Source organism: Hetaerina americana, unplaced genomic scaffold (assembly GCF_022747635.1).
Source record: "Hetaerina americana unplaced genomic scaffold, ioHetAmer1.1.p SCAF_29, whole genome shotgun sequence".
Lineage (NCBI taxonomy): Eukaryota > Metazoa > Arthropoda > Insecta > Odonata > Calopterygidae > Hetaerina > Hetaerina americana.
In genome coordinates this window covers 2,023,052-2,047,500 of record NW_027286863.1, presented here as the reverse complement: position 1 = coordinate 2,047,500, position 24,449 = coordinate 2,023,052, and the positions used below count along the sequence as shown (strand labels likewise).

The 24,449-nt window shown below is 43.7% G+C and overlaps 1 protein-coding gene across 2 annotated transcripts in view; it reads right to left on the bottom strand.

Moving 5' to 3' along the window:
• The window catches only part of LOC139689912 (small G protein signaling modulator 2-like), a 269,278-nt gene that overhangs the window by 216,656 nt on the left and 28,173 nt on the right, over nucleotides 1-24,449 (bottom strand). The window lies entirely within an intron of this gene.

Genomic DNA, 24,449 nt, shown 5'->3' with positions numbered 1-24,449 from the left:
TCCATCCACGTTCGTCCCCGCGCAAGCACACAGAGGCACAGATGACGAACCTTGTGCCCGCGTGCATTACACTGGCACGGTCTGTAGCAATTCTCGAAGAAAAATAATCCTTCTCGGATTCCTCAAGCTCTCATTCAAAACATGAAATCAGTGGCGTGTATTAAAATTGTCAGCCAGCCTTAGAAAAATGCAAGAAAATAACAGGATTACTATTTATGGACGACAAATATGCGGTGCTTCATTAGAGTCACGGCACGAAATCATTGCGTCCGAGCAGTTAAACCTCGGCGATCCACGGCCCGCACGACGCGTACTCACACTCGAGCCGTGTTGTATATGTGAGTTAGTTATTTTAATAGCCAGCAATCCACCGCTAGGGCGTGTCGCATGGGGCGAATACACACCACAAGAATTTTGACCCGAACATGACCCCTACCGCGGTCGGACAATTTTATTCTAATCCTTATCGTTCGTGGAAAAAATGACATTATAAAATTTATCTGTTCTACACTTAATCTCTCTAAACTTATCGGCGTGATCTCTCCTACCGTAGTACGATGGGAGTAACACAAATTTGTGTAAGATATTAAATTGTAATTTAACCTTCGACCCGCGAGTGTTTCCCAGCCCAGCTGCTCTAATATTTTGGATACGCTACTAAATTTATCATAACAACTTTTTACCAATCCAGCTCCTCTTAAGCTGCACGCGATCCAATTCGGTATTCAATCCAAATTCGTGAGGATTCCGTATACTTGCAGCATATTCTAGACGAGACCTAACCAACGGCAGATAACATTTCTCTTTGACCTTTTCATCACATTTATCTAGTGCTTCTCCTGATAAATCTTAATTTTTTGTTAGCTTGTCCACATATTCCCCGTATGTGTTTCACCCAGGAGAGGTGGTGATTGAGGGTAACTCCTAGGTATTTAATTGAGTCTACACATTCCATTTCTGTGTTCCCAATGCAGTAGGCGTCCGGGGAGGAATTGCTATTTTTCCAAAAATTTATGACAACGCAGTTTTTTTAAGTTTAATTCTGACTGCCAAGCTTCGCACTAGCATTGTATAGCACTAAGATCATCTGACAAAGCTGCTGTGTCTTCAGGATTACTGATATCACATTAAACCACTGAATCGTCGGGGTATCTTTCTAGTGACTATGGAGTCAATGCCGTTAACGTAAAGAATGAATTAGAGAAGTCCGATAACACTTCACCGGGGAACACCTGAAGTACGTAACTTCTACTGCATTTGAGCTAACTCCATCTACCACTACTCTTTGTACCTGACCATTCAAAAAGTCTTTAATCCTATTTAGGGTATTATTATTATTTATGCCATATGTTTCCACCTTTTTGAGTGGGTAACTATGAGGTACTTTGCCGAAGGCTTTGTTAAAATCCAGAAAAACCGCGTCCACTGGAACATCGCTCTCTCCCAAAATAAGAATATCATAAACAAAACCGCAAGTTGGGTCCCGCAGGATCTACCTTTTCGGAAACCATGCTGATTTTTCATTAATAATTCCTGATTATCGAGGTGTCTTACGATCGAACTAGCAACTATATGCTCCATAACCTTGCACGAAATGCATGTTAGGGAAATAGGTCTCAGTTCAACAGATTCAGGCTTGAGGTCGTGGAAGTTCATCATAATGAAATAAGGACAATTTGCACTTTTCCACAGTTTATAAACTGTGGAAAAGTGCAAATTGTCCTTATTTCATTAAATAGGTCTCAAATTACTCGGTTCCTCCTTGTCTCCGTTTCTAAATATTGGTGTTACATTAGCCGTTTTTCAATTCCTGGGAACCTTGTGATCTAATAGGGACTTATTACATGACTTCTAGATACGGTGACTTTTCTGAGGCTAGATCGTTAATTATACGAAGGGTATTTGATCGGGCGCGGAGCATTTTAGGCCTAATATTTTTCAGCAACAGTTCTATTCCATTACATGAGATTTCAATTATGAGCATCGGTTGATCGGCACTATTTGGTAAGGTATCGGAGGCATTCAGTGAGACATTGGTGAAGACGCTTTAAAGGAAGGAATTCAATAAGTTAGCCTTTTTCAAACTGCTGGCTACTCTTTGCTGCTCTTCGCAGGAACGTCTCTGACGTACAACGGAAATGCTTTCGGATTCTCTCTCAAATTTTCCATTAATCTATTCTTTTGACTTTTCCCAAGGTTTTCCGTAATTCCTTCTAGGCATTTGCCCTGGACATCTTGTAACCATTAGTGATCTCAGTCTTTTTTATCGTTAGAGATATCATACCTAATATTTTTCATCTTAGCGTGGCGCAGCCTTTGACGTCGTAATTATTTCTAACAGCCACGTTCTACCATCTACGATCCGTGTTTTCTTTTCTTAATGCACTGGTATTGAGCTTGTTGACTGCTGAGCGCGTGATCTCAAGGAAGTGATTCCACGTATCCTCAGTATTTCGGTGATTACTATCTTTCCTATAACTAGCAAATTTATTCTGTAGCCCTTACGTTCAGCCATTGCAGTCCCCTTCTTTGAGGAAGTAAATTTTCCTTTTAGGCTTCTTATTTCGGACAACATGTAGCGAAAAATTAGCATTTACTGCCTTTTGATCACTAATTCCTTGTATAGTTTCTATATCTACGACATTTTCGGGATTACAGGTATTCGTTCCTAGCAAATGAAGAATATCATCGCCCCTAGTTGGTGAAGTGACTAGGTAATGCAAGGACTTCAATGTAAAATAATTAAATAAATATCTTCTAGAATGGGGCAAACAATTAGGCACAATATTACTCCCGCCGTTAGTGTCATCAAAAATTACGCATCACACACTCCTTTCCAAATTTCGTACTCGATGGTGATAATCAATTGTAAGAGGCAGCACTATATGAAGTGCTCCACCTGCTAACATCCGCAAGCCTACATACCCACGCCTGATATATGTCATGATTTGCCCCGTGTATACCCTCCGGCGTCTCCCTCCTCCGATACAGCCCTTCCCTTTCACACTTCCCTCGACAACTGTCTTCATCAGATCATCGTGTCTCCAAATGTGGCCGACCGATAAGGTTGTCCCTTCCTTTTCTCGTAGTTTTCATTGATTTCTTCCCTTCCGACTCCCCTTAGGACCACTCCAATCCGAACCCCTCTATACTCACTCGGACCGTCCAATTGGCCCACATCATTCACTCTATTGTAGCGCCGCCATTCCAGACTACCATTTCCCGGCGTCGTTAAAGCCAATCGCCGAATAGTATTGGGAAGCACACTAATAGGTTTAATAATGAATGCTGCATTTTGTTCCGTCCTCGTTTGGTCTGCTGTCACTACACTTTTCTTCTGGTTAGATGTCTTCCCTAACAAGACTACCCCGCAATCGTTATTTCTCTAGGATTCTTTCAAAGTTTCTCATCCCATTTCCCAAATGACAAAACTCATTTAGTTCTGTCTAAGTTCTGAACAAGTGTTTCACCGCTGAACCATAGCTAGGAAAAACGGCATCGTTAATGTCTTGTAGTCAATTCAACCAATATTACGATGAAATGTCTAGGCCAGATACACGTCTGATGTCTGACTGACAGTACATGGCCGCGCCTAAAAGTTCACGGAGTCATACGGAAAAATGCATAAAAATACAAGAATAATGCGCTACTAACACTACATTACACGTTTTCTAACATTAAAATTTGTAAATACCTGTGTGTACTAGTACTAAGAAACAACGGCGTAACTATTTTTAATAAATTTATTCATTCCTGTGTAACTATTTTAATTAATCAATTTTCGTCTCTACGGCTGATATGTTTTCTGATATATATATATATCATCTAATTATATAAATATATAAATAGTAATAATATAAATAATAATAATACAAACAATAATATTAATATTAATAGTAATAAAAATATAATAGTAATAATATTATTATTTAACAATAAATATATATTTATTTATATTTTAATATGTTTATGCATACACATATTACGATGTCTGTCAAAAAAGTATCGCGTATGTATTTATTTACACAGTAATCAACCCGAAGGTCGGTTTGGTAGGTGACGGTAGAGTTCGCCCAGTACTAAGCCCTATACGGCGTGTGAAATTCACACATCAGGGTAGGGGGCCCAGTTCCTTTCCCTGTGCCGGTTATGGTTTCCCAGGAAGATCTGGTACCCGAAAAATCACATAGCTTGGGTTGGGCTGCAGGTGCCGAGAGTGCCTTGCCCGGGAATCGAACCCGGGGCCCTCCAAGTCAGCAGCCCAACGCTCTACCCACTGGACTACCGCGACCATATATACCTGTATATTCAATCCTAATGAATTGGATATAAGGAAAAGGGATGGAAACACATTAAAGACGAACACAGGAGATGTGGGGAAATTGGAATCGAGCAGACCATAAGTGCAAAAATATTTCCTTGACCGGGACGTGAACCACGGTTCTTCCACTTGCCGGGTCGACGCTGCTAAAACCATTTCCATGATTAGAACATTGGCTCTATCTCACAGGTTTTCGTTTTTGAATTGCTGTGCGTGTATATGCGTGTGTTTGTGCATATATATATATATATATATATATATATATATGCACAAAGCATAGATAGCATATATATATACATATATACACGTGTATATTTATACACATACGTGTATATATATATATATATATATATATATATATATATATATATATATATATATACATATACATTTTTTATATGCATTTTTTTTAGGTAATCTACCGGTTAAGGTAGGTTTTTGGATGGACACAACTACCAAACAAACATTTTATTACTCCTAAAAAAACACAAAATCCATCATCCTACTCTACATCAGGTCCCTCTTCATATCTGAGTACTTCCTTCCTCCCTTCATCCCGTCCAACATCCCTATCCTGTTCCTTCCCTTTCCTCTTTTGCCCAACATTCTCCCCTCTATCACGGTCTTCAACATCCCACTGCCGGTCAACACCTCCTTCATCCACTTTTCCTGCCTCCATAGGATTGCTCCCAACAAACACCTCTCTTCGCCCACCATACCAAGTACTTCCTCATTTGTTTTCTTCTCTGTCCATTTCACCTTCTCCATTCTTCTCCACACCCACATTTCAAAAGCCTCCAGTCTACGTCTATCCTCCTGCTTCAATGACCACGTTTCCGCACCGTACATAGCTACGCTCCATATCAAAGTTTTTACGAGTCTTTTCTTAACATCCTTACTCAACGTCCCTGTCATCAACTCCCTCCTCACAAACCGAACGGTATTAGGGTTAACCCTGTGAAATTTATCCATGATGGAAAGGAAAAAAACTATGCAAATTTCACTGGAATAGAGATTTATTCACGACCCGGGTTTCAAACACTAGACCTGAAGATGACATTAAGGGTTTGAAACCCGGGTCGTGAATAAAACTCCCTCCTCCTTGTGAAAGCCTCCTTGCCTAGCGCAATTCTTCTCCTTACGTCCCTACTACTTTACCGTGTTGGTCCAAAACACTTCCGAGATACGTAAACAGTTCTACCTGCTCCAGTTTTTTCCCTCCTATTTTAATGTTTAGCTCAACCTTTGTCTTTCTAGGAAATCGCATAACATTTGTTTTATTAATATTGATTCTCATCCCAAATCTATCGCACCGAATTTCCATTTAACTTAGTAATTCTTGCAACCCTTTAGCTGACGGACAAACTATGACTATGACAAAAGCTGACGCAACCCTAACTGATTTTACGACTTCCCCGCCCACTTTCATTCCTACCTCCAGTTCTTCCCATGCCTCTTTGAACATTTCCTCTGCATACAGGTTCAAAAGCACTGTGACCCCGCCTTACACCTCTTCCTAACACTGCCCAACCGGACTCTCCGTTCCCCACTCGCACCTGAGCAGTCTGAGACATGTACAGTTTGCGGATTAGCCTCCTTTCCCTCCCATCTATTCCTATTTTCCGCAATACTACCTTGATCAAAAATTTCCCGGAATTTATTCAGAAAATTAAAAATACAAGTTTATTCATCTAAATCTATATTGTCCCCTTCAAAGTAATCCCCATCGACTGCAACACACTTATGCCAGCGCTTGATCCAATCCTCGAAACATTTTTTATATTCGGTTTTCGGTATGTCCATCAGTGCTTCCTGCGATTTTTCCATTACTTCCTCTCGGCTGCTAAAACGCGTTCCCCGTAATGGTTTTTCAACTCGATTGAACAGAAAGAAGTCACAGGGAGCCAAATCAGGTGAATTCGGTGGCTGTTGGATGGTATTTGTTGCATTTTTCGTCAAAAAATTACGAATAATGATAGCACTGTGCGACGGTGCGTTATCATGGTGCAAAATCCACGAGTTTTCTGCCCACATTTCTGGTCTCTTTCGGCGAATTGCTTCACGCAAACGTCTCATAACGCCCAAATAATACTCTTTGTTTACTGTCTGGCCTTCTGGCAAAAATTCATGATGCACTACACCGTTGTAATCCATGAAAACCGTCAGCATTGCCTTCTTTTTTGACTGAAAACGACGTGGTTTTTTTGGTCTCGGCTCATTTGGTGAACGCCATTCACTTGCCTGATGTCTGGATTGCGTGTCGTACTCATAAACCCACGTCTCGTCTCCAGTAATGATCCTTTTGATGAATGTGGGATCGGATTCAGCCTCGCAAATCATGTCTTTTGCGACGTCAACACGGTCTCTTTTTTGCATGAAATTGAGGTCTTTGGAACCAACTTTGCTGCTACACGACGGAAACCCAAATCATTAACCACAATGTCTTGGGCGGATCCATAGGCAATGTTCAAGTCATCCGCTATTTCTCTGATGGTTAATTTGCGGTTATTGACCAACATTTCTTTTACTTTATCAATTTTTTCACCGACTTTCGATGTCGATGGTCTGCCACTGCGTTCATCATCTTCGATTGACTCACGACCACTTCTGAACCGCTCGTGCCACTGGTAAACGACCGTTTTTTTTAGAGAATCGTTGCCGAAACACTTTTCCAACATTTCCAACGTCCGTGCGCCACTAAATCCGTTTTTTACGCAAAATTTAATACAAGTTCGTTGTTGCAAATTTAAATCCATTTCTGCAATTGTAAAAAATCGCCAACACACACAGAGATAGATGTACTCTTGGCTACGTAACTTTTGCAAATGTCAAGTTATGACACTAAGAATTAAAGGGAATATCAACAACAGATGTACCAATTTAACAAAAAAAACAGAACTCAAATCGGAACGATGGGAGCGCCACACGGTGGTTATTCCGGGAACTTTTTGATCAAGGTAGTATACTCATTAGTTTTTCCCAAATCACTCTATCAAATGCTTTTTCGAAATCTACGAAACAGGCAAATACCTCCTGGTTGTATTCTATTTTCCCCTCGATTAATAATACCATTACTGCAATGGCGTCACACGTACCTCTCCCATTCCTAAATCCAAACTGATCTTCCCCTTAGTAACCATTTGCCCTACTCTCTATCCTTTTGTTTATGATCCTAAGAACAACTTTGGCTGCGTGGGATATCAAACTTATTGTCCTGTAGTCCTCACATGACGTCGCCTTTATCTTTTTCGGAATAGGAACTAAAACAGATCTCACTAAGTCTTCCGGCCAGATTCCTTCCTTATAGATACAACACAATCCGCCCATACTATATATCCACTTCCTCCCACATTTTCTTAAACATTCGAGGATAGGATTAATGCCCCACGCTCCTGCTTCCCCGCACCCGACCGTGCTCCATATAACGACAACAGTCACTGCCGAATGGGTGACTCTCTCATTCATTAGTCTCTCTTCAAGACAAGGATTTAGTCGTGCATGCGGAGAAAGACTGCTTTTAGCGGGAACACCTCTTGGAAACGAAAGAATGAAATTCAGTATCAGATTTATTCTTTCCTCATTTCTTCTTCCCACAAACCGGCCTTCACGTCCCCTCGTTGTGCACCAAACAGGCACGGCCGCTTGCTTGCGTGTTTGACCATTCCGTTTCGGTGGATGAGGAGGCGAGGGGGTAGGACGGGGCTTTCTTCCGTTGATCCTCCACCCCTTCCTTTACCCTGCTACATCCTTGACGGTCCTTTTTCGATCATTTGCTTGAGGGCTTGAAACCTTAAAGATATATTTCGGATTGACTACCACTCTCATTCAGAATTGGAAGCGGTCACAGAGGGCCAATGAGAAATGAAGTGCAGGAAAACGTTCGTCAGTTGAGGAGTTAAATTGCGTCCCGCGGTGTGGCCGCTAAGAGAAGACCGGCGCTCGAGTCGGTTCCTCCCCGTGCACACTCCCCGCGGTTACTCCCTCGTTACCAGGGGCGCCGACACCATCATCCGTCCACGATGCGTAGCACTATCCGCGGCACCACTTCATTGCCATCGCCATCAGCCAAAGTTCAAAGTTCGAATCAAAATTCAAGCATTCCCCCCCCCCCCCCGTCACATCCCCTCGCTTCGGATGCAAAACCTGGGCCGCCCCTCCGAAGTGAGGGAGGGAATGCCGGGGAACCCTGAGCGATGCATTGAGAGGCAGCGCGGGGCTCCCTGAATATGGAAAAACGCTCCTCTGGGCCGACAAATGGCCCTCTCGACTCGGCCATATGATTCCCTCCTCCGGAGATTGAGTGACCCGGCGGGAGCGGTGGTACAACACTGGAATGGCCCCCCTTCCATATATTCCCCCCCCTTCGCGTGCTCCTCCCTTCTGCGCCCACGCACCGCAGCCGGCGGCCATCTTGACGCGGGGGAGGGAAGCGAAGGAATAACCCTAATGGGACGGGGAGGGAGGAATGGGGGAGAGGGTGGAAGGAAATCTCCCGCGGGGAGGGTTTGTGGCGGGGCGCCGCTTCCGCCGAAGGGCATAGATGAGGAGAAAATATCAACCACTTTCTCCGCTCTATTGAGTGCTCCGGATCGATCATCGATTGCCCTCTCCCTCCCTCGCTCGCCTCCGCCGTGCCAAGGCGCGCGTGAACACGGCGGAACGAGGTGCCGGGGCCATCGGAGATCATTACGGAAACGGGGAGGGACTGCTCGCGATTTTTGTTTTTCTTTTTTAATTGTTCGATCCTCGGCCGTCGCTCGCGTTATTGAGACAAATAAAAAAAGGCCGGAACGAATCCTTGCGTTGGGTGGAAACGGATTCTCCGAAGCACGCAAATGGAAGTTCTTCTGGGATAATTTTGGGACGAAGGGGATATTCGTACGACTCCGGTGCAGTGACCAATAGTTTGATCGCGGCGAAATTATTTTCTAACCGCAGAATGTTTAAATATAATGAATGCTCCCGTTTCCACACAAGTATAACATTAAATAAATCTCATTCGTTTGTGACGCCTAGGGGATAGGTTGAATGACATGGAGTGAAGGACGGAAGTAAAGGATAGATAAAAATGTATCTGGCCAATATTTCGTGTAAATTTCAGGCACTTTCTAAGCATAATCTAGAATTTTCTAAATAATTACCATACTATTATGAAAATTATTTAGTTAATTATTTAAGGAATTTTTTCTACGACGTATTAAAGAATAACAGGACGCGTTTTTCTTCTTCTGTCCATTTAACATAATTTCTTGTTCGCATTCTTGCACGCCTGGATGATGTTTATTCGCAAGTAAAAATATAATCTGTATTAATTGCATATTTTATAAATCACCGTCAAACTATTTTAGTCAATGTCTCAAGCAAGCTCTTCACCCTGGTTGACGTTTTACAAAATATTCCCCAAATGTCACGAATGGCAAATGGAATAGAACCTCCTGGGAGCGTTTGAAAAATTCGACTGCTAACCAAATAAATGCCCGCGGGTTCGCCATTTGTGGTCATGCCGGCCACAGACCATCCATGCGTCCATGGCTCCATTCCAGTTGCAACAAAAATGAAGGATATCCAGACAAGCAATACAATTTTCTAAGTAATATCCCTGAAAAAAAGTTTCTGCCCGCTGAATTGCACAATTCAGTTTAATTTAATGAATTTGAAGTATTTGATTTTTGAATTTGAGCATTAAACAGACCAGTGGTAATTGGAAAGTATTATTCACGTGATTATATGGCCACTATAGGTTTCCATGAATACCTTGAAAATTATTTCGGCACACATTCGATCCTAACGCGCAGTTAAATTAATTTTTGTTGGCATGTACATGTCAAAATAGTATCTTCAATATATATGTACTGTGTGTGTGAGTGCATACACGAGAGGGCGTTGGGTATACTCGTAAATTGTGGGTATAACTATGCGCGTATGGCTCCTGCAATTGCCAATCATTTAATGGGAAAACTCGAACATTCCTTTTCTCCACCAACAAACCCTTAAAGGACTTCTGTTCCTGTCCCCTAAACACACAGTCCCTGTCCTCTATAATGTTGTATGATTGCTTACTTACCGTTCTTCCTCCTGTTCCTCGGGAATTTCTCATTTGGTGGGTGAAACAGCCCCCGGAAGCCATCTCTTGACCAAAGAATGGAGGCACTTTGCTGAATAAGGACTCTCAGATGTCTGGGACCCTTACGTTTCCTCGGCAAGTGACAAGACCCGGTGTTCAAGTCCCAGTCTAGGAAATATTTTTGCAATTGTATGTTCGATTCCGCCTTCCACACCTCTCCTGTGTTTGTCCTTTATATGTGCTCCTATCCATTTTCCTTATATCTATTTACATGTGAATGAATATATATATATATATATATATATATAATATATGTATGCATATATATAATTATGTATATATATATACTGACTGCTGACTGGAGGGTCCCGGGGTTCAATTCCCGGGCAAGGACCTCTGGGCACCTACAGCTCCCCCCAATGTGATTCAGCTATGTGATTTTTCGGGTACCAGGTCTTCCTGGGGAACCATAACCGGCACAGGGAAAGGAACTGGCCCCCCTACCCTGATGTGTGAATTTTCACACGCCGTCACGTAATGAAGGAACAGGTTCCTAGTATTTTTAACTCAAACAAGTAAACTAATTATAGTAAATATTTCTAGAGACCGCGGTCAGCTCTAGCCCCAAACCGTCGACATTATTGGCTTTTTTCAGAACGAGGTGAAAGTATTGTATGCGTTAAAACTGCCGAGGACAGCAGCGAAGGAGGCTGGGGAGAGGAGGAAGTGGGGGGGGGCGTGAGGCGGGAAGTAGACGAGAAGCTTTCGCGCGCCATCGAAGCACTCTTCCAAAACAGAAAACAGACGAGCAATCGGGAGACGCGACGCCCGGCGACGTGGGTGCTCGTTGCGCCCCTGCGAATGTGTGCGTGAATCATGCAAAGAAGAAAGCGGCGGGGAGAAGTGAATGCCGGAGGCGAGATCGCGAGGGTTGCGTCGGAGGAATATAGTATAGTTGAGCAGTTTCGAAATGAGTTCGGAAACCGTTGCTTTTTCCCCCTTCTACTGCCGTTGGGAACTGGAGGGTGCGACGCTGCAGCCGCGGACAAGCAAAGTCGATCTTCCTTTCGTTGAAATAAATACTTGAAAAACGGAGCTATGAAAAGGAAAGGAATCCAGATCTGTCGGATTTTTCAGACGAATAAAAAAGTTCACTTTGCAAAAAAACTCGAAACTCTATTTTTGGGACGCTGACGAGAAATGATGATGAACTACGACTTACTTGGCAGCAAGATGGAATTTAATAACATATTCCCAGCAATGAAACGACAGTTATTGTGAACACGCTCACAAACCCTTCAATTGCAACGCAGGTGATATTTGGAGACAATTACGTTAAGATTTCACCCCATCTGAAGGAAGAAGAATTTGAGAATATTACTTTTCCATGATAATATTCATATATTGTACAACTATACGATACACTTAATGAAATCAGCCTACTAAATAAATGCCAAAGAAACCGCTGGAGATGCTGCAACAGTAATTTTTAAAGGAGTCATCTGCTAATATGCATTTCAATGCAACAATTTCCGAGTGTCAAGGCGAATGATTTTTACACTCTGAAATCGTTGCATTATTCTACTAAAAGTTAAATAAATATTCATTACAAGAAAATTATGCACTACTTCGAAGAAACTAAGAAAAACTACGCAACAGTTATGTCAGCAGGGTCAGCCTACTTAACATTTTTTACTCTGCGAAATTCTAATATTTGTGTGAGAATACGCTGGAATTTGAAAGGAAACCATTATTTTAAATCATTTTTCAGGTGATATTCGATCCAAGTGTTATATTGAAATGGATTCAAAGCATCGAACGATACGGATTCCTCAGTCTAAATACCTTACTGTGATATCACTTATTTTTTTAAAACACTTTTAATATATTGTGCTTACATTTGCAAAGGTTTCCATAATTTTCATGTGAAATGTGAATTTGAAAATCTAGTAACCTTTATAAAAGTTATGATTCCGTAGCTGCGTAGAGCTGGCAATGTCCTTCCTTCGTGGGCTTCATGCAAATCCCTCGGAGTTACCCAGAAGCGGGAGTGTCCCCGAAACGACCATCGGTCTATTATTGAACCACCGAGGACTGCGCAGCACCTTTTGGAGAAACCGAAAAAAAAGGGATTTTGTGCATCGGAAAAGATCGAAATTTCAATGGATTTTTATTTGGAGAGGGAAGAGCTGATTGAACGGGTTCGAGAGAGCGCCCACCCAAGCTATGCCACGAAGTCGTTTTCTTCGATCCTCACAAGGCCCGTTCCTTGCATCCATTCGCATACACACAGCACGTCCCTTCTCTTCCGCCACCTTCCACATGTGATCCCTACACGCTTTCAGTTACTATCACAGCCCATTCGATACACTAGAATGGGCCATTATTTCATTATGTTTGAAACCCACACTCCAATTGCTTCAATTTTACATAATTATCTTACATTTTTAATCCCTTTGTCTTTCTCTCCACATTTTTCCTTCTCTTCTTTCTTGATATCTTCGTCTCTCGAGTCCTCGTGAGCTATTTTGACTCCGTTGTTCAATTTTCCGTTTCCGCTGCATATTTCATTGATAATTTTTAGCATTTTTTATTCAATTAATTCTTACCTTTGCGTCCTGGATGAAATATATGCCAGCCCATGCAATCAAGCGATCCACAGTCGAATCACCCACTCGTATTTGCCCAAGCCGTTAGCTCGTTTCAGAGCGCACACTCCGTCACTTGTCACCGTTGCCCGTCGCAACGCACGACGGAAGCGATGGCAACAAGTTAACGCCGCAATCCGAGGCATTGCACGATAGAAACAAATCTTCCCCTCGATAAGAGCTCTCCTGAGCATGGAGTGTCTCGTCGTGAGGGGGAATCCATCGAGGCCGGTGCGAGGCGCGGGACTCAAATACGCACTCTAGCACCGTCGTAGAGCGGCGGGTGCGAAAGAACCACTCCCCCCCCACCCGCCGGCCGTGATCCGCCCACGCCCAGCAGTCAGTCACAAAACCATTTATTATCATTTTCATAACCCCCCCCCTTCTCTCCACTCGGGGAGGAAATCCCTTCTCTCCACTTTAGTCCTCCACTCCCTATGAAACGCCTGCACCTGAAAAGAACGAGTATACGGGGGGGGGGGGGTGGGAGACCGTTATTTCTTCGCCGCTCCCCTCCCTGGCATCCTTTAGAACGACGCCAGCACCAAGTGCACGTAATCCCCCCATTGCCCGAAGACGGGTGCGGGAGAAAAAACCGAGGGAGGAGTGGGAGTTGACGCCACATGGAAACGGGGTGTGGCATTTTCGCGACAATCGATAGATGCTCAAGCATGGCATCTATCCCGAAATGAAAACGGTATCCGGAATGGGAGGGAGAATGGTTATAGAAAAACATTTGGCGAGAGATAATAAATAATGTGTTTGAAAAAAGAACTGCGATGAGAATTAATGAAGTTCGTGCTTAGCAATTATAACGATGACTGATTTTTTCCTAATGCATCCAGCCCAACCCACGGCTAACATGTTTTCCTTGAAGTTGAGCGTCGTCCATTCTAGGGGAGGTGAGTGGCACGCATCCGGAGCGTTATAAACCTTGTGTTTACCTTTCCCGTATTTATTATGTAAATAATTTTACGCTTTATTAACGCGCGTTAGAGGACCCAACTATTAAATATATTATTTTTATAACTTAAGCTTTAGCAGTGTGTGGATATTTGCTCGCGAATGAAAATAAAATTAATGTCCTTTTGGCAAGAGCAACCACGAAAAATACATGGAATGTTGGCATGGACAAAGGGTACTTGTTAAACATACTGAAACATTCAGGATGAGAGTACAAAATGGAGAAGTTATAAAATAAGAGACTTTTAAAACGTAGAGAGTGTATTCTCACTGACGTGATAGACGATAAAAGAGTTTGACCAAGCTTTTATTTGGATTTAGCAACCACGAAATTTAAAATTTTACCGTATTTTTCATGAATATGATTTATGCGTTCTTACTTGGGGAAGATACTTTTTCGTGGATAGCAATACGGGATGGAATGCATTCCCTCCCAAGGAGTTAATTGCCGCTAATTGGATAAAGAGATTCACATTTAAAATGCCTTTAAGGGCTCAACATTTACAGATGTTTTGTAAAATGATGCATTATACAGATATATTTTATAAAGAATATTTTTCAAAGCATCGAGGAGTACCGTAATTCGCATAAGACATCATGATTCAGCAGAGGGCGCTAGGGATTTGAAATGTGTTCATCCAATCGACCACCTTCATGTTTCATAAAATTCAGGGAAAATATTTAGACCCATCAAACCTTTTGGCGGCTTATGACTTAACTGCTGGCGATCTATGCAAATAAAGCAATCAAAATGAACTTCATTATGAATTTGATTCCTGCAACGACTCCTCCTATAATGCAGACGACTAAAATGGAACACCAAGTTCCTCGAGTTGTGTGTCACGTGCTTGAAGAGAAAACTATCTGAATATATTGCTATCTTGATGAAGAAAAAGAAGTTGGAGCAGTTATCATAAGGCGACGTTTGTATAAAAATTCGATGTTAAAAGACTAATTTTGTGCATCTTATATCATTGAGGCAGTTTTTTTTCAACATTAAGGCGATAGTAATTTTTAAATATTAACAGAGAATCGCGCCGACAGAAACCGGGACTTTCATTACTCAAAAAACGTGAGTGAACGATAAAAATATCGAACAGCTATGGAAGAAGACCTTTGAAAACTCGACAAAGAAAATTATTTTCAAAAAAACATTAAGGAGAGGAAAGAGACTGGAAAACTGTGAGGCATAATAGTTACCGAAGACTGTAAAGACAGGAACCAATGAAATTAAATGATGAAGCTGGAAGAGGCTGATTACGAGTATCAGGTTACGAATGACAAACATAAAACTATTTTTGAAGGAATGCATAGACAAGGAGACAACCAGGCATTCCGGAGAGTTTCCACGGACAACCTTTGAGGCCTCGAGGTTGGCATAATGTGACATGGAGACTTCTCATAGGCTCAATTTGCATAATTAATTCGTTACAAAGCGGAGGTGACAGGTTTTCGCAAGTCAAAGTTTACAGATGAATTGGGATGACTCGTTATGCAAGAATCGATCACTGCCAGGAAAATTAGAAATCACTCAGTGTCTGGAAAAGCATTACCCTGTCCATCCATTACTTGACCCATTTATTTTGATTATTTACTGTTTACAAAGCACACTTATTTTGAAATTGGGAGATTTCATAGTTAATAGAGTTTCTGATAGATCACCGCGGCAACAAAGTTGGCTAAAACAATCGCAAACTTCCCCGTAGGTAAGTTTTTTCCAAGAAAACATACGCCTTCGTTCATTCGTAATGATTTCCTACGCTCAGCAAAGTAATCAAGGGAATAGGCAAAAACATGTTAATCAACCAAAAGTTCAGCTTTCCTTCCAAGTAGGGGAAGGGAAATTAATGAAGGCCTCCGTGCGGGATGTAAGGGTTGCGGTGACTGCAGGTCCAGAAGTTTTCGCAAGGGTTGCGGAAAGCAAATGTGGCCACCCCTTTAACACCATAAATCACTTTCCCTCGCACACACTTTAATTCTGCAGACCTAATTTCATTAATTCCTAGATTTTTCCACAGGTTTATCCAGACAATCAGTTTAAATGATGAGTTAAACAAAAAGGCATGGGACCGAGAATCAAATTCCGCACTCAGTCAGCGTCGGACGGATGCATTTCCGAACAGGGTTGGCGCAGACGTCACCAAAGGGCCAGGCGTGATGATCTGCCACGCCGGCGGGGGGAACTTTCAGCAGCACTATGAACTTTAACATAAGTAAACCCGGGTCGTGACAGTAAGTATAAGTGCCGATGTTTTGGGAGTTTTAATTTCTGTTCCTTCGCCCATGCGAAACATTTTCACAAGGCGCGAAACTTCACAAAATTTCCTGCGACCGTGCGATTTTCAAATGGGTAAAGAGGGCAGGCGTGAACACATTATCCTCTGAGAATAAACAATTATGGGACAAATATAGATCCTCTAAAATTGAAACCAAAACATAATTACGTAGCGCCTTCCTGGACTTTAAATGCAAAGTACTTTGTGAGCACATGGACACGGACCCTAAAGCTTTCTGGTCATATGTTAGGGAAGTAAATGGGAGTAAACAAACCGTGTCTTGCTTAAGGGATTGTAGCAATATAATTCATACAGACAGTGAGGGTAAAGCTAACATCCTAAATTCATTCTTCCAAAGCCTTGACACGAACGATGTTGCCACCGCATATCTCCAAGAAACAATACGTACTCCACCCATGGAAAAAATAAAAGCGGACCGACAAGGAATTCTAAAATTGCTTAATGAGATTAAACCAAACAAATCCCCGGGTCCCGAAAATATACCAGCTAGGGTGATAAAACATTTAGCTCCAAACATTGCCCCGTACCTTGAATTTATATTTAACAAATCCCGCACAGAGTGCATAAGTACCTAAGATTTGGAAAACCACGCAAATAACGCCTATTTTTAAAAATGGTGACAGGGAGGATCCCAGTAATTATATATATACCTGTATATCTCTCACTTCCATCTGTTGCAAAATCTTAGAGCACATAATTGTCAGTTCAATAATGAGACACCTTGACAATATTAACTTTTTAAGTGACAATCAACACGGATTCAGGAAAACCCGCTCCTGCGAAACCCAATTAGGATTATTTACACATGATTTACTTTTATCTGGTGAGATAGGTAGGAAAGTGGATGCGATCTTCTTAGATTTTCAAAAGGCATTTGATAAGGTCCCACATGGTAAACTCATTCATAAATTAAAGGTCGCGTGTATAAACAAGGGCGCCATAAGTTGGGTTAAAGATTTTCTTTCAGAGCGGGAACAGAGGGTAGTCCTTGATGGCGCTAGTTCCGACAGCGTTCGACTCACGTCGGGGGTACCTCAGGGAAGTGTAATGAGGTCTAACTAGAGCAAAATAACATCTCTCTTTAACTTTCTCATTACATTTCCCCACCACCCGTACATTTCCCGCTCATAGATAGATAGAGGTCTTTATTTGGGCGAAATTGAGACCAAATGGTCCCTTCTTCCAATTAACCCATCGTCGTATACATATTATATTAGGCATTAAACTTATAGTTACCGCATATGTACCCATAAATACAAGTAGACAGACAAATTCATTTAGCACAGATTTGCACATCGAATAGAAAAAAGTATGTATATATATATACACACACACACACACACACACACACACACACACACACACACACACACACACACACACACACACACACACACACACACACACACACACACACACACACACACACACACACACACACACACACACACACACACACACACACACACACACACACACACACACACACACACACACACACACACACACACACACACACACACACACACACACACACACACACACACACACACACACACACACACACACACACACACACACACACACACACACACACACACACACACACACACACACACACACACACACACACACACACACACACACACACACACACACACACACACACACACACACACACACACACACACACACACACACACACACACACACACACACACACACACACACACACACACACACACACACACACACACACACACACACACACACACACACACACACACACACACACACACACACACACACACACACACACACACACACACACACACACACACACACACACACACACACACACACACACACACACACACACACACACACACACACACACACACACACACACACACACACACACACACACACACACACACACACACACACACACACACACACACACACACACACACACACACACACACACACACACACACACACACACACACACACACACACACACACACACACACACACACACACACACACACACACACACACACACACACACACACACACACACACACACACACACACACACACACACACACACACACACACACACACACACACACACACACACACACACACACACACACACACACACACACACACACACACACACACACACACACACACACACACACACACACACACACACACACACACACACACACACACACACACACACACACACACACACACACACACACACACACACACACACACACACACACACACACACACACACACACACACACACACACACACACACACACACACACACACACACACACACACACACACACACACACACACACACACACACACACACACACACACACACACACACACACACACACACACACACACACACACACACACACACACACACACACACACACACACACACACACACACACACACACACACACACACACACACACACACACACACACACACACACACACACACACACACACACACACACACACACACACACACACACACACACACACACACACACACACACACACACACACACACACACACACACACACACACACACACACACACACACACACACACACACACACACACACACACACACACACACACACACACACACACACACACACACACACACACACACACACACACACACACACACACACACACACACACACACACACACACACACACACACACACACACACACACACACACACACACACACACACACACACACACACACACACACACACACACACACACACACACACACACACACACACACACACACACACACACACACACACACACACACACACACACACACACACACACACACACACACACACACACACACACACACACACACACACACACACACACACACACACACACACACACACACACACACACACACACACACACACACACACACACACACACACACACACACACACACACACACACACACACACACACACACACACACACACACACACACACACACACACACACACACACACACACACACACACACACACACACACACACACACACACACACACACACACACACACACACACACACACACACACACACACACACACACACACACACACACACACACACACACACACACACACACACACACACACACACACACACACACACACACACACACACACACACACACACACACACACACACACACACACACACACACACACACACACACACACACACACACACACACACACACACACACACACACACACACACACACACACACACACACACACACACACACACACACACACACACACACACACACACACACACACACACACACACACACACACACACACACACACACACACACACACACACACACACACACACACACACACACACACACACACACACACACACACACACACACACACACACACACACACACACACACACACACACACACACACACACACACACACACACACACACACACACACACACACACACACACACACACACACACACACACACACACACACACACACACACACACACACACACACACACACACACACACACACACACACACACACACACACACACACACACACACACACACACACACACACACACACACACACACACACACACACACACACACACACACACACACACACACACACACACACACACACACACACACACACACACACACACACACACACACACACACACACACACACACACACACACACACACACACACACACACACACACACACACACACACACACACACACACACACACACACACACACACACACACACACACACACACACACACACACACACACACACACACACACACACACACACACACACACACACACACACACACACACACACACACACACACACACACACACACACACACACACACACACACACACACACACACACACACACACACACACACACACACACACACACACACACACACACACACACACACACACACACACACACACACACACACACACACACACACACACACACACACACACACACACACACACACACACACACACACACACACACACACACACACACACACACACACACACACACACACACACACACACACACACACACACACACACACACACACACACACACACACACACACACACACACACACACACACACACACACACACACACACACACACACACACACACACACACACACACACACACACACACACACACACACACACACACACACACACACACACACACACACACACACACACACACACACACACACACACACACACACACACACACACACACACACACACACACACACACACACACACACACACACACACACACACACACACACACACACACACACACACACACACACACACACACACACACACACACACACACACACACACACACACACACACACACACACACACACACACACACACACACACACACACACACACACACACACACACACACACACACACACACACACACACACACACACACACACACACACACACACACACACACACACACACACACACACACACACACACACACACACACACACACACACACACACACACACACACACACACACACACACACACACACACACACACACACACACACACACACACACACACACACACACACACACACACACACACACACACACACACACACACACACACACACACACACACACACACACACACACACACACACACACACACACACACACACACACACACACACACACACACACACACACACACACACACACACACACACACACACACACACACACACACACACACACACACACACACACACACACACACACACACACACACACACACACACACACACACACACACACACACACACACACACACACACACACACACACACACACACACACACACACACACACACACACACACACACACACACACACACACACACACACACACACACACACACACACACACACACACACACACACACACACACACACACACACACACACACACACACACACACACACACACACACACACACACACACACACACACACACACACACACACACACACACACACACACACACACACACACACACACACACACACACACACACACACACACACACACACACACACACACACACACACACACACACACACACACACACACACACACACACACACACACACACACACACACACACACACACACACACACACACACACACACACACACACACACACACACACACACACACACACACACACACACACACACACACACACACACACACACACACACACACACACACACACACACACACACACACACACACACACACACACACACACACACACACACACACACACACACACACACACACACACACACACACACACACACACACACACACACACACACACACACACACACACACACACACACACACACACACACACACACACACACACACACACACACACACACACACACACACACACACACACACACACACACACACACACACACACACACACACACACACACACACACACACACACACACACACACACACACACACACACACACACACACACACACACACACACACACACACACACACACACACACACACACACACACACACACACACACACACACACACACACACACACACACACACACACACACACACACACACACACACACACACACACACACACACACACACACACACACACACACACACACACACACACACACACACACACACACACACACACACACACACACACACACACACACACACACACACACACACACACACACACACACACACACACACACACACACACATAAAGGGTAGCACCCAAAAGTGGTAGGACTGATTTTCTTTGCCGCGAACGGAGCGTTGGAGGGGGGTCTGCCTGGCAGGGTAAGGTGGAGGGGGCTCTTAGCAACAGACCGACACCAACCTCAGTCACCTGCGGGCTGTCGTTGATTGAGGACACCGTTTTTAGTTAAGCAAGTTTTTTGTCCGCGTCTAAAAACAAAATGAATCTGAATTTAGAGCAACGTTATTCCGTGAAGTTTTGTGCGAAACTCGGGAAGACGGAAACTGAGACCCTCGATATGATCAAGCAGGCTTATGGGGACACTGCCTCAAGCCGTTCCACAGTATTTGAGTGGCACAAGTTGTTTAAAGAGGGTAGGGAGCTCGTTGAAGACGACCATCGCTCCGGACGGCCGTCGACGACAAGAACCGACACGAATGTGGACAGAGTGAGGACAGTGCTGAACACAGACCGACGCTTAACTAGTGAAGAAATTGCAGACCAGTTGGGTCTGTCTGCATTCAACGTCCAACGCATTAGTTCACAGGATTTGGCCATGCGCAAGGTGTGCGCCAAGATGGTGCCGACAATTCTGAGTGTCGACCAACAGGCAACGCATGGGCGCATTTCCGAAGAAGTGTTAGCCAATTTGCATCGAGATGAAAATTCTTTGGACAATGTGATAACTGGTGATGAAACATGGATTTTTCAATATGACCCCGAAACGAAAAGACAATCCGCGGAATGGCACACTTCCGCGTCCCCACGTCCAAAAAAGGCTCGCATGATCAAATCAAAACGATGTTGATTGTGTTTTTCGACCGTCATGGAGTGGTTCACAAGGAGTTTGTCCCACCAGGGGAGACTGTGAATGCGAACTTTTACGTGCTCACCCGCCTCCGAGAACGCGTGAAAAGAGTCCGACCGGCCATCGCAAACTGCTGGGTGCTTCATCATGACAACGCGCCGTGCCATGGCGCGATCGTCGTCAGACAGCTACTGGCCAAATACGGCGTTGCCACGTTGCTGCACCCGCCCTATTCTCCCGATCTGGCACCACCGGACTTCTTCCCCCTGATGAAAAGACAGCTCAAGGGACGACGTTTTGACTCGATAAAGGCCGTTCCAGAGGCTTCGATGAGGGACCTCAACGGCATCCCCAAAGAAAATTTCCAGCGGGCGTACGGGGAATGAGAGCAACGTTATACTAAGGGTGTAGCAGCTCAAGGAGCATACTTTGAAGATTATTAAGTCGATGTAAGTAAAAATCAGTCCTACCACTTTTGGGTGAGACCACTTTTGGGTGAGACACACACATACATATATGCATACACATACCTACACATATACATACATATCCACACACACATACATACACACATAAACATACATACATGCATGCATACACATATATAAATACATACAAAATTACGCACATATACACCTATACATACATACATATACATATATAAATTAAGAATACCCCTACACATATTCAAATTAAATGACAGTGAAGATAGAGAACAATAAAACGAGGAAAGTCTAAGCAAAGAATGAGGTTTGTGGGAAAAGCTAGGGAGAGCGTGGCATTGCTCAACTAGTAAAAACCCACGCAGGAAAAACACCCACGAAGAGAAGGGGGGTGTGACAAACCTGCGAAAACCCTATTAATTAGAGGAAAGATACATGTACATTGTAACAATCATTTTTATATAGTATACATATTATTAAGCTACTGAAATTGAAATGGAGAAATTAAATACATTGACAACACATGCGGAGTAATGAGAAGCGTAATATTTCTAAAAATAATGATGCAAACTCCTACCGCTTGAGATGACAAAACAAAAAAGCAGGGAAAAAAGCAGACACAGTGATCTGTATAACAGCTGAGTGGAATGACGGAGATTATACTGGTTAAGTTAAGTAGCTGAGGGAAATGAATTTGTGAAGTGCTCTTCCAAAGGTTGTTTTTGATGAAGAGTTTTTTATGTCATCTGGGTCATATTTACGGCATGCTGAAACATGAAAAGATTTGTGATAGATTTCCGTGCGATGGTGTGGGACAAGAAGTTTATTATTACCCCTAGTATTTCTGTTGTGGATTGAGTTGATGAAGAGGAAATTTTTGTATGGATATTTAGGTGTGTGGTT